Source organism: Andrena cerasifolii, chromosome 16, assembly GCF_050908995.1.
Source record: "Andrena cerasifolii isolate SP2316 chromosome 16, iyAndCera1_principal, whole genome shotgun sequence".
In the NCBI taxonomy this organism is placed as follows: domain Eukaryota; kingdom Metazoa; phylum Arthropoda; class Insecta; order Hymenoptera; family Andrenidae; genus Andrena; species Andrena cerasifolii.
The window spans coordinates 993,748-1,011,353 of NC_135133.1; the positions used below are offsets into that span (position 1 = coordinate 993,748).

Consider the following 17,606-nt stretch of genomic DNA (forward strand, 5'->3'; position numbering starts at 1 on the left):
AGACGAAACATGTAAGTAATGACCACAAGAGTAGATTAATTATTGTACATTCAACTTAGTTTAACACTTATTACTTATCCTTATTTACGTTCTATTACTAGAAGAATTTCTTGTTTTCGGTGTTTATAATATCGATAAAGCATTATTTATCACCACTTTGATGATTATACAGAATACTAATTCGTCATAATCGATATAAATAATCCTTGTTATGATTTTTTAAGTGATTATTCTGCCAGTAGATCATGCTCCGAAGAGAATCAAACCGAAAAATTCGCGCCCTTGTCTCGGTCATATTCTTGCACTTTGGCCTCATTTTTCACAACTTTCCCGTCACTTCTCGGAAAAATGGCCAATGCATTTTTTGTTCCTGGGAGGGTATAGAATCGATCTGTGAAAGATTTATTCTTTGGTCGTCGATGCCAAAATTAACCTATTTTTAACATTGTCCTTTCTTGCATTGAGACTTGCGTATGAGTTTAATGTAACACTGGTGCTAATGCAATAATTAATCAAAGCTTCTTCTCTTGTGGATTTATTATATAGGTAATTTTTTTTGTTAATTTGAGAATAAATTGCATTTCAGGATGCTAGTAATTATTAGTTATTATAGTAACACAATTTACATATTGGTATTCATAGTGAACTTTTCACTTCTATTAATTGTTTCTTAATCAATCATTCATTTCTGAATTGGTAAGTGATAATATTGCGCCAAAGATATGTACTTTTGTTTTTCATTTCTCTAATATTTCATATAAATTGCTGACACCTGACAAAATAGAGAATAATTTTTACAAATAACTGTATCATTATAAATATCCGACATTCTAAGTAATCATTTTATTATACCTTTTCACAGTTGTTTACATGTGATGACGCATTTAATTATTTAGTAGGTACATTCGTGCAATAATTGCATACGTGCAATACTTGGAAAATTATTTTAAATATGTAGGTAGAAATGATTAAAACTGACAAGTGTTTCACATAGATGGATGAACAAGATTCTCAAATTATAGCACCATTTGTAGTGGTAAATGAGATCTAAAATATTCTTCTCTCTATGGATGAAAAAACCTTTTATACAATAAAACTTAAAAAAAAATTATTCAAATATCGTTAATATATTTGTAAAAAGTTTGTTACGAAGTTAATAAAACACTGTGTATCTACAGTGTATTTCAGAACAATAGGTCAAATCTTGCCTGGCTAATAGAAGTCACATTTCTGTAAGGAAATATAAACGTTTTAATAATTTTATGTCTGTGAACTAATTGTTTTTATTATATCAACTCTTCCAAATCTTAAGATTCCAAATTCATTCCCAAGTAATCAATTAATTGTTTAATGCTCAAAATATTACTCTTTCGAAGTATTTATTTTATACCTAGAAATAGGCCTTTGAAAGAGTAATACCAATCTCCAGAATTTGCCAATTAATTGGTTACTTCAGGATAAGTGTTCCATGAATATTGTATTACAAATCCCATTATAAAATAGATTTTATTCAAAGTTTCAATGATACAGGGAAAAATTGGCTACAAGTTTTTCATCATTTCCTTTCCTTGCAACGATCGTTTCTGCTGTTACAATATCATCTATGTTAATTCAAAATGGCCACTCATGCTTATTTAAACACAAACATGTATTACAAAATTTTAAATCAGGGCCACATTTAAGTACGAGCCTATGTTTATCCAAAATTTCCATTTACAATAATAGTACTTCTTTATTATACAATAATAACAAGAGATAAAAACACAAAAGATAATTCAACGAAAACAAAGGTCGTTGCCCTAAACATTGCCCTAAAATCGTACGAATTTATTTTTGTTATTCTTTCATAAATGCTATTACTCGCAAGGAACGTCACTTACTTGATACGCATAGATTTTGATCAAACTCTGCACACATGTAGAGATGCGGATGTTTTTACAGCTGCCCAAAATGTTTCCGGGATGAAAATAGTCCTCAAAGTGGGTGATGAAAAATGTATTTTGCGAAATGGAGATGAAAAAAAAATTTAAACAATTTTTGACCGCTTCACAACTCCACCAGACACTGCGGTTGCGTTTAATTAATATTCATTTTTCCCATTCCTAAATAATTTATTAATGGCTAAGTTTGGTTTGGATTTCTCAGAAAATTTGGTTCCATCACGTAATTCCATATGAAAAGACAAGCAAATTTTGTATTTAGCATTTGTTTCTATCTCCATTAGTTTCCAAGACATTTGGTAAAATAGATTTCTCATCCCCAACTTCGAGGGCTACCTTTACCCCGGAAAACACGAATCGAAGCAGTTATAAACGAATACGCGTTTAATATTATTCGGTGCTCTACACGCGTCCAGAGTTAGATCAAAATCAATTGGGTAATGTTTGTTGTCCGTTTCTCTACCTAGAGCCTAAAAAACACAAATCGCAAGTGAACGAGATCACAGTTTCCCCCAAAGTATCCCGAACAAACGAAACCCGCTGTACATTTAACTCCCACGCTCCCAGATCCTCAGCTTTGCCTAGCTTCGCGATAACTTTTTGTTGCCTTGCCTTGGCCGTCCATCTTGTTGAGCCACTATCCACGAAACTTTCTCGAGCCATGCTGAAGAAACATTATGTCGAACTCAAACGACCTGGCGAGGAGGTCGAAGACGCTTCGATGTGGAAACAATGTCGTAAAGTTGCAATCTCAGATTTCGTTCCAAGTTCTTGGGTGCCTCCCCCCCACTGGAATCCCCTTTACTTTCCACTCTCATCGAATCCACGGGTCCTGTGTTCAGGAACGCTTTACGCACGACAGAGGTAAAGCCGAGAAGACGTTGTTGGTCCGGGTCCGTTCGATTCCAGGACAAAGTCGCCCCTTGTCGACGTTTCGAAAGATCCGTTCTGACGGATCTCTATGTAATCTTTCCGTTCCCATCGCGAGCCAGCTCCTTTCCAAGAAGGAGGACCTGGATTTTTCCTCTTTTCTCGCCGGCAACGAAGGCGCGTCTTGCTTTCCTCGCTACTGCTTGCATAAAAGTCTGAGATGACCTGTTAGGATCGAGGATGGAGACGATTCTTAGACTGCTATCGAGAGCAGCAAATATTTGAAGTGATGAATTCGACGACTGTCACCTTGCTATTGCTGGTATATGCTTTTCAAAATAAATTGTGGGTAATTGGTCGTATTACACTGGGTGTTTCACAAGTATATCTATACAGTTCACTAGGCAATATAAGTAGCAGATGAAAAACGAGAGTTTTAAATAGATATATCTGCAAATTCATTTTTTGTAAGATACTTAGATTTTTTAGAGCTTAGCGATATTATTGAGCTATGGATATTGTGTTATCGTTTGCACATCTGTATCTAATAAAAAGAAAGAAAGCAAAGAAAATCGCTGGAGCAGGATGGATACGTAAGATGTGCATTATGTACAAGCCAAATTGATCATTTCTTGCACTTGACGCAAGGGATTGTTGTTTAAGTCATCATTTTAATGCGGTTGAATTTGTTTAAAAAATCCAGGGCGTGATAGGTTGTAACAAAGGGTGATTTTCATTTGTTCTCGTAAAAATATTCATATTCTTTTAACAAAATTGAAACCACCTCTGCAGCACACTCTGTTGCAGGAATGTCTCAGTAACGTTACGGTGCAACATTTGGAACATTGCACGTAATGTTCCCGAAACGTTACAAGTAAATTGCTATGTCCGCCCCCTGTGCAACATTGCGGGAGATATTTCTGCAACATTTTTTTGGAATTTTACAGGAATGGTCACACAGTGTTTCGGAGATTTTATACAGCAATATTCCCGCAACGTTTCGGGCAGTAGAACCAAAAAATGAAAATAATTATATATATATATATATATATATATATATATACTGTGTCTCTGTGTGAGGGACGCGACGACATGAATGTGTTGCAGAATCATGTAGTTTTAGTATAACGCCCGTGTGTATTTTTCTTACAGAAAATTCTTTTCCCCCAGTGAGATTCGAACCCACGGGGACCTGCAGCACCGTAGAGGCACACTTTACCGCTGCAGCTACAACCGCTGATTCAGAAGATTGCTTACGTATTCCAGCTTGTACTCCTACTGTTGAGCGTGAAAAATACAATTACTGAATTCGAAGCGTTTCCTGGGCCTGTGCTTCGTCAATCCGCACGTGGCAAACACTTGAGCCGACCGTCCGGGCCTAAAATCTTGGGACGTAACTATTTACCAGCGGTGCCGTGAAATATGGGCTATTGGGCCGAGTCAAGACCGCGTATCTCTAGACGACATAAACAAACGGAGTCGCGCCGTTCGATGCGATTTCGTGGAACTCAGCTTCCCTTTCCGGTGCGTTTCGTCGCCCAATGCCACAATCATTTACAGCCAATAGGCAATAGTCTACCACCTCTTATTTTTAAGACACACCCCTGCAAGGGCTTTCAAAGGCTTGGTAGAGCCTGAATGCAACTTGGAAAACCAGATCGAACAGAACCTCTGTACTATCATCATCGACAGAATTGCATTCAGCATTCTGAGACACTACCAGCGCACATTATAACTTTACCGAAATTCAAGTGTACAAGTATTTTCAGTCAGTTTTGTCAGAATATATTTTAAGTGTTATGTTGTTACGCGCTACATTGTCAGTTTGATTTCACCACTATCCTTCCACATACCTCAATCACCGTTCAATTAGTGAACTCTTGCGGTGGAAAAAACCGCAAGGAGTGTGACATTGTGTCGTCGGAGTCTTACAACCTCCAAAGAACAAGTCGACATTTTGGCCACAACACCTACCATGCAGAACTTTAAACTCAAATTATTCAAAATCGAAGGCACGTTTTGACAATAAATTGATTCATATTTGTGGATTTACATTTCACAGCTCAGATTTCTTTACAAATATTTTTTATTGCTGTATACAGTTTGACAGTTTGCTCAAACCTTATAGTGCTAATTAAGTAATTGTATTAATTACTTATATCACATATTGTCCATGTTCGCATATATTCCCTCGGAGTTTGCCTGTGAAATCTAAAACTGTATTCTGTGTGTCGACATTTCAGGAACGCTCCGCGCAGATTGTAGCGCAGTAAGTGCGCAATTTTCCACGGCAATGTGTGCGCCATATTCCGCGAGTATTGTGTGCGCAATATTCCCAAAACATTTCACAAACGTGCGCGTTGCAGTATTCCACGGTAATGTTTCCACAATGTTGCAGTAAAATTGCAATGCAACCTGCAAGCAAACTCCAACATTGCAATGTGCAGCAACGGTTCTGCAACGTTTCTGCAATAAAGTGTGCTGTAGGGACAGTCAAATGATAACTTAAACCTTAAACCTCCCCTAATTTCATGTGGACTGCACACAAGATTCGTATTTTACCAAATTATCCATAGGTATCACTTATCTCTGTTTCGAATAGGTACAAATTTCCTATGAAACGCTGGTACACTATTCTGAATATTCCATTTACAGTTCATACATATACATGGAAATGAGTGTTCAAAATTGTGTTCCAACATCCCTGTGGCTTTTCCTTTTAATGTCACAAATTCACAAAATAACTTCTTATTATACTTTACAAAAAAATGCGATATAATTATTTATTCTCTATTTATGTATCCCCATACCTTTATATGATCTCCCTGTCTCATTAATTTACTATATTTGGGCTAGGCTTAACAAGTAAGCTATTCTATCTCCTCCCTCTTATTTTTTTTTTAAATAAAGACATTATACACATTTAGTGTTTCAGTATAAATTACAAAAATTTTGGTTCTGACGAACATAGTCGTATTAAGTCGTATTAAAAAAGTTAAATATGCAGTACATAATCCTGTTTGCTCGTTACATGAATTGCCCACGATAAACTTTGCAATATCAGTACAGCGAACTTAGTTTAATCCTGTCTATCATTCGCTTGCTCTGACGAACAGAAACATTTAAAGTTGAAATTGTGGACAAGACGGACCAGACGGAAACCGCGCAAACGATTTTATTTTTCATTCGGTGATTCAATCTGTACGGGAATAAGCATTGTGCCAGCAAAAATACGTCTCCGTTGTGGAGATGCAGTTCGTTTATCGGCATAATATTTTCCCTTGCCGCGCACTTGCTGGCTCTTGGAGAAAAGGACTATCAGTGTGGCGGTTGCGTAGTAAAGAAAAATTTTCATCGATTTGCATTACGTCGAAACATGATACGAGGTACCCCACAGATACCTAAAGTATACACGTTTTAAAGGAAAGTATAAGAATAAAGTGCTCAAAAATAGCCGGCGATCGAAATGTTTGTTATGCAATGACGGAACGTTTCGCCACCTTTCTGAATAAAAAGGAAAAAAATAATGGAAAAATTTTATATACCTCACGAAGTATTCATTTTTTTACCTTACTATCGTAATACTTTTACGCGCAGAATGTCCAGAAGAATCGACTTAAGCGAAGGCAAAATATACTGTTCCATTAAAAAAAGGAGTGCAGTTGCTTATTGCATATGCATAGTTGTACATACTTGTGGGACAGATTTAGTCATAGGAAATTAGATTCCTTGAACCAATCAATTTCTTCCTGTATTAATTTCTTTCTAATTTCAATCAAACACGAGATATGACTTATCCCAGCTGTGAGTCTGTTTAAAAAAATAATTTGCATATAGAGGAGGTAACATTATTATTAAGAGCCTCTGCTGTTCGAATGCAGAAATAGTTGTGTGTATAACGAAATTACGTTGGCAAAAGTTCATATGTATGTTCTATATTTACCAGTGTTATTGATATTCACTAAAATAATTTACGTAATAACGTTTTTACTACAACTTATAAATATTATACAAATGGCGGTAGTGTAATTGCTCAACTTATCTTATTGTTAGCTACTATTTGGCCTACATCCCAAACTAAAATCCCAAAATTAATTTTTTTAAATATATTTCGTTGCTCAATAATCCACAATTTTATGAACTTTTAATAGAAATTTGCGTGTAGCCGATAACGCACAAGTTTCTTAATCAACGCACGCACTCCACGTACTCTTAAAAATCGATTACCCCAGAACCGAAGGCTTTAACAAAATCAATCTGATTTGCACTTTCGATTTATTTTTTCGATAGGCAATCACCTATTTCGATCACATATTCTGGGACACCATGTATAGCACGAAATATGCTTGACCATATAGATTATAGATAGGTACTGAAAAGATGGCAAAACGGGTCGTTTTTGTGATGCTTCACGGTCAAATGTAAATGTCCACGATATTCAGGCTCCTTACTGTGGCAATTTGGTATGATCGATTCAACGCATACTGAAATGGAGTTAGTCGCTGAAATGTTCGCAGATTTTGTAAGCGTAACGAATGGGGGGTACGCTTCGAATAAAAATGATAAGTTAAATATAACGTGGAAATGTTCGTTTCGTCGGTTACATTGCACAGAATTATTCGAAATTATTGTATACAAAATTCACACGAGGGGAAATACGATGAACAAATACCAGCCCTGGTGAAATATGATTAAATGTATATAAACAAAAGTATCGTTCTGTAATGTTAAGAGTTCGTTTTTAAACGATTTTATTCGGCTTCGATCCTCTGTTTGTTTCTCTGTATGGTACAAATCTGGCAACTCAAATTTAACCCACTTCCAACCATCCAATTGTCTTGAAACTTTACAGGCGTGCGTAGTTTGAATGACTATACAATATTTGAAAAAAAAAATTAAGCTGAGGGAGTGAAAAAATTACCCAGTCATTAATAAATATAACCCATAACCACAAATCCAAACGACTTAAAATGAGCCACTCGCGTTCTTCACGAAAACGACAAAAAGCCGGTGCGTTCGGGACGCTAGTCGCATCGCGATTACCGAAAATACCGGTAATCGTTTAAATTGTTTGTTTTTATTGTTTTCCTGTGTTTTAAACAGGATAGCGTTTCAAGCTTATTTTTGCTTATATTGCCCAACGAACTATAGTCCCATTTTTTTGTTATCCCTCCTCTCTCCTTCGGGTCCCAGCAGCAGCAGCGCACCGGGAGAAAGGTGGTCTCCCATCTTTCCACAGTACACCGCCCCGTGATGCTTAACTTCGGTGATCCAACGAGATCCGGTGTTTTCCATCACGGCTACGGCCGCTGGTTTATCGAGAAATGATCCGTCACTTGTGTACGAACAGTAAAACTAAAACTTTGCAGGCGTTTGTAGTATATCACCATCGAAATTGTAGTACAAGAAAATAATTATCCCCATAAAATACTACAAAAGGGTAAAAAAATTACGCCAAGTACATGAAATCAAATAAATCATAAAAGAATAGAAGATAATAATAATTAGAATATAAAAAAAGATGTGAAATCAACATGAGCTGCAACTACATAAAGGTGCTTTCCAATGCGCTTAAGATGACACAACTACATATACGCAGCTAAAATATTCATACATTCCATTACCCATATCGCGAACATTTTAATAATGTGAAGATAAAATGTAACATTTAGACATTTGCCTAGATGTCCGCGGCCTGGAAGTCAAATACTTGGCGTGGCCAGGCAAGGTGTTCTCAGATCATCAATACACATACCTTCCCTTTCCCAGGCTTTCAGATAATTTGTCACTTTAAAACTCTGACAATAGCAGTACATTTTCATTATATTGCGTTTTAAAATAATTCCAAGATCATTCATCGACATCGATACCTTTCCTCTCACAAGTTTTCAAATAATTTGTTATTTTAAAACTCTGAACATACAGGATAGGTGCGGGTATTACTGCGGATGCCCCGATTACTGCGGATATTCTAAAACAGATCATATTTAATGTTGGGAAGTACATAATCTCTTGAAAATTTTTGATAAAATTATTTTAAACTCTATTACAGATAATTATTAATAAATATGTGCTGCAAAGTTATTATTAATTCTTTTATCGTAGTTTGAAATTCGTCAAGGCGAAACTTCGGTCGATCATCTCAGATCATCGATACACATACCTTCCCGCGCAGGCTTTCACATAATTTGTCAATTTAAAACTCTGCTAATATGAATACATTTTCATTATTTTGCGTCTTTGAATAATTATTATTCGTCGACACCTTGACTGGTCTAACATATACTAACAATAACTTGATTTTAACGTGACGGCAAGTTGTCAAAAGGAGTATATTGCATAGTGAAGATAGCGATTGACGAACGAAACATGTGTTAGTTTCTTTTTGACTGAAGGTGTGCGTGTAACGCGTATACGTATTATGTCGACAAAAATTTGGCTGGAGAAGAAGAATCAGAAGAAAAATCTTACCGTTTCCGACAGATCCTTGAGACGATATTACGATATCTCTGTCATGCGTGGACCGATTTTATTGATTTTGGTCGTAATCGAAAGCTTATATGCGGTTTACATAAGAAAAAAAAATTTAGAAATTTTAAATTTAGTTAAATTTTACTTTAAATTTAGAAAATATTGCAGGCGTGATGAGATATTAATGAAATAAGTTTCAGATTAGGTTGGAATAGCCGTGCGACGAGTAAATGATAGCGGTAGCGACAGTCGACATATGCATCTCTAAATTTTTTAGTGACTACAGCACTACAGCGTTTAAGCAAACTGTTAAACTGTATACAGCAATAAAAGATATTTGTAAAGAAGTCTGAGCTGTGAAATGTAATTCCACAAACACTAAAAACTAGAAAATAAAATGTATATAACAATTTTTTTTATGTTAATCAATTTTATTAAAAAAGTAGTAAAAACTAAATTATAATGCACTAAAAACTAAAAAATAATTATTTTCTTGTACTTCAATTTTGATGGTGTTAAAATGGTGTTTGATCATTTCAAATAAAATCGTGGGGCACCATGTGCAACCAGAAGGTGAAGTATTAAAGTGATTCATATCCTGTTTTGAACTATCGTGCCCGAGGATTTTGTTTAATGTGATCAAACACCATTTTATCATCATCAAAATTGAAGTACAAGAAAATAATTATTTTTTACTTTCTAGTGCATTTCAATTTAGGTTTTACTACATTTTTAATAAAATCGTTTAACATAAACTGTTTTTTATATATTTTTTATTTAAAGTAATATTAACACCATCAAAATTATAGCACAAGAAAACAACTATTTTTTAGTTTTTAGTGCATTTCAATCTAGGTTTTACTACATTTTTAATAAAATCGTTTAACATAAACTTTTTGTTATATATTTTTTTTAACGACCATTTGTATTCACTGCTAATTAATTGCAGCGTGGTACTTTATTCTTCACGATTTAAATCCCCTATGATCAATCCTCGAAACGATTTATCAATTGGAAAATATATTACCTAGCTAATTAAGAGAACAGCAAATGGGTAGGTATACAGCGTGCTATTGGTCGATAATTGAGTAATCGATTTTGGTGCTTTAATTATCCGCATTTTTAATCACATTCAATTAATGAAATTCCCTTTCTCCTAGGAATTTCAAAATAATTAATTTGTTCATTAGGAGAAGTCTATTGAATTAGGTGGAAATATTTCTCGATATAAAATATTTATCTACGATTGATTGATAGTTTTCTATATTGCACGCGTGTGCAATTATTATTTAATAATTTTTGCACTTTTCTTACAGCTTATTTATTTATTATATTATTTATTTATTCCAATAAAAAATATTACTAAAATGCTATAGTTTCATTTACAAAATATAAGATAATGTCCATATGCCCGAAAGAAATGCAGATAATGAAATTCAGGTTTATGGAAGTTATGCACACTTCAATATAGTTCAATTTTTGTCTAAAACAATTTTACGTAAAACTCAAGAAAAAACTGAAAACATGTGGTGACACTTACGCGGGGCACCCTGTATATCGAGCAATTGCTGCTCCTATTAAGGGGTTAGGGCAGCGAAGGCCAGTTGGAGTCATTTGGGAGCACGGGCCCCATGATGTTTACCAGAGCCGCGCGGAAGGGGTGCTCGAAAGCCAATGATAACGTGGGCGCGCGACGGATAGTGAAAACTGTAGTAGTGTGCGGTGCAGCTTCATACCCGTACAATAGGCTTGAATGACTTGAATTCTCGGGGGCCCCAGTAATCGCTGCCACAGGGGTCCTAAGAGGACCAGTTATTTCAGCCTATGGGTACGAGCTTGTACCGCACGCTACTACTTACACTCTTACAGTTTTCCCTATCCGTTGCGCGCCCATGTTATCATTGGCTTTCGAGCTCCCCTTCCGCGGGGCTTTGGTAAACATCATGGAGCCCGGGCTCCCAAATGACTCCAACTGGCCTTCGCTGAGTTAAGCCACCTTGGTGTACCGAAAATCACATGTAAGTTTCAGAATTTTTTTGGGCGTGTAGCGGTCATCGGTACGGCAAAATATGAACATTTGGCGTACAGATGGTCGGCATGGTTTATGACACGCGCGCCAGCAAAACTATTTTTGAGTAAGCCGCTTTCCGTTCTTTTCGTGATTTGAAGAAAGCATGTTTTCTTAGAGACTTTCGTTTACGGCCTCAATAGTTATTGCGGGTATCGTAAACCTTGAGTTTCTGTAGGGCCCACGGTGAGGGGCCGGCGGCCTGCGACCGGCCACGTCACGCACCTCGGGGTCTGGGGAAATCCTGCTGCGTTACCAGAAGTATTTCTCCCGCCAAATTTCACCCCCGCTATGGTGGAAGCGCGCCGTAGACGCGCGAAATAGGTGGCGCGATTTAGGGGTCCGAACGATACCGATTGGTTGACATCGGCATCGGGTCAACCAATTAGGAGGAGTTTTCTACCCGCGCGCGTCTTGCCGGAAAATTGTGCGTCCGGCAGACGTCAATCTTCATCCTGACCTCAACAAGTCTTAACGTTTGAGCAGATATAAGTCACTGAATAAAAGACTCACGTTGAACGTTATTGTGTGTTTCAATTCGGGAACAGAACCTATCCTTCTATTCCTTTAGGCGAAATTAAAATAAATGAAAAAACTTTTTTCAAGGCCTTTGTTCTACATACCTAATGGTGTATATAAAAAAATTGTAACTAAACTTGAACTTGAACTGTAACTGTTCTTGCAGTTTTTGAAAAGTCACTATCCACGGCTAGCAGTAGAAGTGCCGTATACATTGACGTAGGATAAAAAACCGAAAGTTTTCATTATTTATATGACATTTACTACAGACGTACATAGCGATTTGTCAAAATATTGTTTTGTGTGAAAAGCGGGACATTCGAAAAGAATGTCAGTCGAAAACTTTGCCTAAAATTTTAAGCCTAAATTGTCTCTAAAATAGCCTGTAGCAAGAATCCGTAAGTATATACGAATAAATTGTTCAAGTTATGCTGCTAGCCAATTTGAAAAAAGTGATTCTGAGGAGCTTCGCGTGACAACGCATAACCCGGCCATTTTGTAAAATTTCTGTACAACATTTATACAATATATTTGTCGGAAAATGGGGAAAAGTTGAAGCCTCCGAGTGCGATTGGGGGTCTACGTTGGCCCTTCTCCTCGAAAAGCGTCTCATTTTTATTTGATTTTCAACAAGAATTGAACAATGTTGTTACAATGAACTTTCAAGAAAATTACTTTTAACCAAACTATGAACTATAACACTATTTAAAACGAAAACTAATGAATTCTCGGGAAGGGAGAACTGAACTGTCTTTGCTGACGAACTCTTTCGGAATGCCATCCTTTTTTTTCTTTTTTTAAATTCCGCATTCAAATTATCAACCTTTTCCGGTTGCTAAACTACCACTTCCGTTTCCCTTCCGAGACTACATTCAAGCGCCCACTAACAGTCTGACGCTTGCGTTTTCGATTGGCGCCAAAATAATTTCGCAACTCAATCATTCATGACTTCTTGTCGTCATTAGTAATAGCATTAGTAATACATTGTAAAGATCGACTATCTATTTGCTCAACCCTGCGTAAGCATTGTAACGAAATAAACGATACATCTCAATTAAATTTATTCATTATTTTTTTATTCTCCGACATATTCATTAAAACATGCCCTAAAGATAAGAAATATAGAAATAATTTTCAACCTCATAATAGCATAAAAAAAGTCATTTAATTTGGTACCGTTTTGAGCATCTCGGGGTGGAGTAACCCCTTAAGGGGGTATACCCGTTTGAACCCTCGGAAAATGTATACATTTTGTGGATTTTTTTACAAGTCAACGGTTTGATGTAGATTTCCCGTTTTTTAACTATGTTTACATAGTATTATGAACTACTTATAAAAAAAGTTTCAGTTAAAAAACTATTGTTTTTCGGAAGTTACGGATACATGTCCGAAAGTCTCTCGATTTTAGACGGCTAAACGGTGGCCCTAAAAACTCGCGCTACGTTCAACCAATTCACTTCCAATTTTGCATGCAGAATCATAATAAGATTACGCATCGTCCAACGAAGGCTTTTTTTATTTCGATTCCCCGTTTATTATTTATGAAGGAAAAAGGTGGATTTTTCTCTTAGAAAAATTTAACTTTACCTTTGATCTCTCACCATTTCTTTATTTTTCGAAATTTTCAAAATCGCCTTCGTTGGACGATGTGGAATCTTATTATGATTCTGCATGCAAAATTTGAAGTAAATTGGTTGAACGTAGCGCGAGTTTTTAGGGCCACCGTTTAGCCGTCTAAAATCGAGAGACTTTCGGACATGTATCCGTAACTTCCGAAAAACAATAGTTTTTTAACTGAAACTTTTTTTATAAGTAGTTCATAATACTATGTAAACATAGTTAAAAAACGGGAAATCTGCATCAAACCGTTGACTTGTAAAAAAATCCACAAAATGTATACATTTTCCGAGGGTTCAAACGGGTATACCCCCTTAAGAGTGATATCCCTTGAAACAGAAAACCAATGATATACATAGGTATACATTTAAAATGAAATCGCCAAACACCTATTATGTCAAGTCGCCGCCTTCCGCGATGAACGCTCGTGATATTGCTCGCGGTTCATTAACGGTGAGAAATGTCAGTGGTAGTGATATCGCTAGATCCGTGTGAAAATTGATAAGAAGAGCCAAACGGCAGCCAGAACGTTTCCCGAGAATTGGACAAGTGCTCATCGTTTCAGCGACGGGTTAAGGGCGGCGATGTGGCTGGTCATCGAGGAGATCGTCGTGTTAACCACCGTCGAGTTTAATTGCATCGACGCAACGATCTAGTGAGTGTCCCTTAACCTTTGCACGCTGCAAGCCTTGTCACTGAATTCTGACAACGTCCCACCCCGGAGCGGAATAGATTAGGTTGTTTTGTAATGGCCCCTCGACATCCCTCGAGCTGAATGCCCGTTGCGTGAATAATACAGCTCTTCGCGTACTGATTTCAGAGAAGGTATACGTAGAAGGTGTTTTTGAGATAAGCGATCGAACAATCGAAAGGTATACTCACAATCAGTCTGAAGATAAAAAATAATGTCCCGCGGACACAATTATGGGAAGGATTTGTTTTGGAGTTGCATGAAACGGGGTTCACCCTTCTGTCGTATTGGATTTCGAGTTATAGAGGGCGAGGCACTTGGAATCAGAGTCACGGTTTAGGTTTATATTAATATTTTTAGAGGAAGATAGGTCAAGTGGAAGTAGGTCTCAAGGGAATTGTAAGCGGTATTGACTGCAGTCATAGGTTTTGATGGCTAAAAGTGATAATTACACTTAGAGCAATGAATAGTGATAAAAAGACATGGTTGTTTTAAAAGGAACAGAGGCCATCACCGTGGAGGCCACCTTCCAATCTTCGGAGCACCCAAACCTAAAAATACCTTCTTTAAAACCATATCACTTTCTTAACTTGTCTGTTTGTAAACATAGTAGTAGGGGCTGCAGTCGAGATGAAAATTTAAAATTTCAACTGCCTTCCTCCTGTAACTGCAGTTACACAGAATTTTGATATACCTAATGAGGTTTTGCGTGCGTTTTTTCGATGGTATACGACGATGAATACGCGTGTATCTGATTTAGAATGGCAACCATCTTAAAATCTAACTTTCTCGAAACGAACCCTCGTATGATTTTCTTTTATCCCCGATTTATTTTTATAACAAAATAACCCGTCTTTGCACATTCAAATGGCCACCGTATATCTCGATATATTGTACAGTGTGACTTTGAAGAAAATAGAACTACGATTTATAAAAGTTGCTAGAATTCACTAAAATTTACTAGAATTTATTAGAATTCTCAGAAGTAACAGATTAGTTTGACCGAAATGATCCATTTCTTCGAGCAAGGTATTTTTTTTTTTTTTTCGTGAGATCTACTTTGCATCGATCATTATTTCATACAATTGTAGGATTTTAACCTTTAGGAGTAAAAACCCAATTTTTTACAGCTAGCTCGATTGACCATTAGCACGTCACTCGCCGCGAATCTTTTGAAAATAACACGTCATGTCTGTGCCGAATTTCACCGACCTGGGGAAGAACGCGAGGGAGGTGTTCAAAACGGGTTACCATTATGGGAAAAGCCTGATTAAACTGAACTTGAAGACGATGACTGGCGGGAGCTTTGAAACGGGTAGCACCTTGGCCTTGGATTGCGACGCATTAAAAGTAAGAATAGACAAATTTCTGATTTTTTTTATGAAATTACGAATGTCTTTCGGTCCTTTTTTCTTATGAATAATTTGTTCCCGTTGAATGAATTCATAAAGCTTCAAGACAATGGAAAGATATACGCAGATAGGCAGTTCAAAAATTGGATGTGAACGCTTCAAGGGGTTTCTAGCTGAAGCGTAAACATCTCTTTCGGCTTATACTTTCCTAGTATTTTATTCTGTGTAACGAAATTCCCTATAGACTTCTTTGTAACTCGTTACAATCTATCATTCCAAACTACTCCCTGATAATCCACACAAGTGAAGAAATCTATAAATCCTCTTGAAAAGCATATGAAAATCCTAGAGTGAGTATAATAATATTTACAACAATAACTATACAAAATAGCTTTTACATAATCTTCAATTTTTTGAAAGATGTACAGAACATCAAATAGGTAGGTGCTGCCCATTAGGGTGGCTCTCATTTTCGACTTCTGAATTTTCTTCGTGCTCCCCCCCCCCTCCCCCCCCCCTCCCCCCAAAAATAGTTCCAAATAATAAAAAAATCTGTGTAAAGTTGGAGCTTGATCGGATACGGGGTAAATGTGCTCCTGGATTCTTAAAGACTTAAATAATTATTTAACAGCTCACAAAATCGATTTTATATAATTATCCTCCAAGTTATTGATTACACCAAAAAACATGTCCAAGAAAAGTTCCACACAAGCAGCATCTTATATGTTGTAAGTAGTACTTTTTCTCGCGCGACAAATGGTTTTCGAAAAAAGTCCGTAAACCTAAGACAAAAGAACAATTTTTTATTAAATTTTGAAAGTTTAAATTCTTTTCGAACACTATTTATTTATGAAGGCGAAAAAAATTGTAGTTTTTATTTTTGTGGACTATTTTTTAAACATTTAAGAAGGGGAGGCTTATACCGAGATATGTAAAAAAAAATCGTTTTTTTTTTACACAGTTTCAGTGTTTGATATGTCATGAATGTTTCCTGAAAATTGGGTCCGAAATTCGCAAAAATATCGAAGATATAGATATCAGAATTGAGGTATTCAAATGCATTTTTCTCAAAATCTATACTTAAAAACTATTCACCGATTTACTTCAAATTTTGCATGGCTATATGATACACTATTACTCAAATTTTTGACAGCGCGGATTTTTTATTTGATTCATAGTTTCTCTTTTATTACATAAAAAGGGCAAGACTTTGTATCCGATTTTTTTTAAAGTTTGAAAATTTAAATGCATCTCGAACATTTCTTATTTATGAAGACTAAAAGAAATGTGCATATTTTATTTTCAATCCTAAAGGTTAATGCTGTTATTGTTGTTACGTCTCTGTCACCAATGAGCATACGTACTTCACTTCTAATGTCTATATCTTCGATATCTTTGGGAACTTCGGTCTCAATTTTTCAGGAAACATTCATGACATATCAAACACTGAAAATATGTAAAAGAAATCGATCTTTTTGACATATCTCGATATATGCCCCCCCCCTTAAATGTTTAAAAAATAGTCCTCGAAAATAAAAAATACAATTCTATTTTTCCGCCTTCATACATATAAAGTATGCGAGCAGTATTTAAGCTTTAAAAATTTCATAAAAAATTGTTTTTTGTTTCAGCTTTTCGGACTTTTTTCGAAAACCGTTTATCGCACGAGAAAAAGTAATACAACATAAAAAAAGCTCCTTGTCTGGATCTACAACTTCGGTCTGACATGTTTTTTGGTGTAATCAATAACTTGGAGGATAATTATATAAAATCGATTTTGTCAGCTGTTAAATAATTATTTAAATGTTCAAGGGCCCAGGAGCACCATTTCCCCTTATCCGATCGGGCTCAAACTTTACACAGATTTGTTTTATTAATTGAAACTATTCTTGGGGGTGCCGTGAAGAAAATCTTGAGAAAAAAAATCACCAAAAGTAAATAAGAGTCATCCTACTGCACATGTATTTAAAGAAAATGACAGAAAAAAATCCATGCTCACGAACTGCAAACTGACACACTATTTTACACGTGCATTTTAACCATTTGAGGAATGATTTATCAAAAGGGCATATTTCCAC

The 17,606-nt window shown here is 36.1% G+C and overlaps 1 protein-coding gene and 1 long non-coding RNA gene across 2 annotated transcripts in view; one reads left to right on the forward strand and one right to left on the reverse strand.

Annotated features, from left to right (window-relative positions):
• Positions 1-17,606, reverse strand: part of LOC143377876 (uncharacterized) — a 475,856-nt gene that overhangs the window by 329,970 nt on the left and 128,280 nt on the right. The gene's annotated exons all lie outside the window — the stretch shown is intronic.
• LOC143377900 (uncharacterized) overlaps positions 1-17,606 on the forward strand; it is a 250,616-nt gene that overhangs the window by 155,857 nt on the left and 77,153 nt on the right. The window lies entirely within an intron of this gene.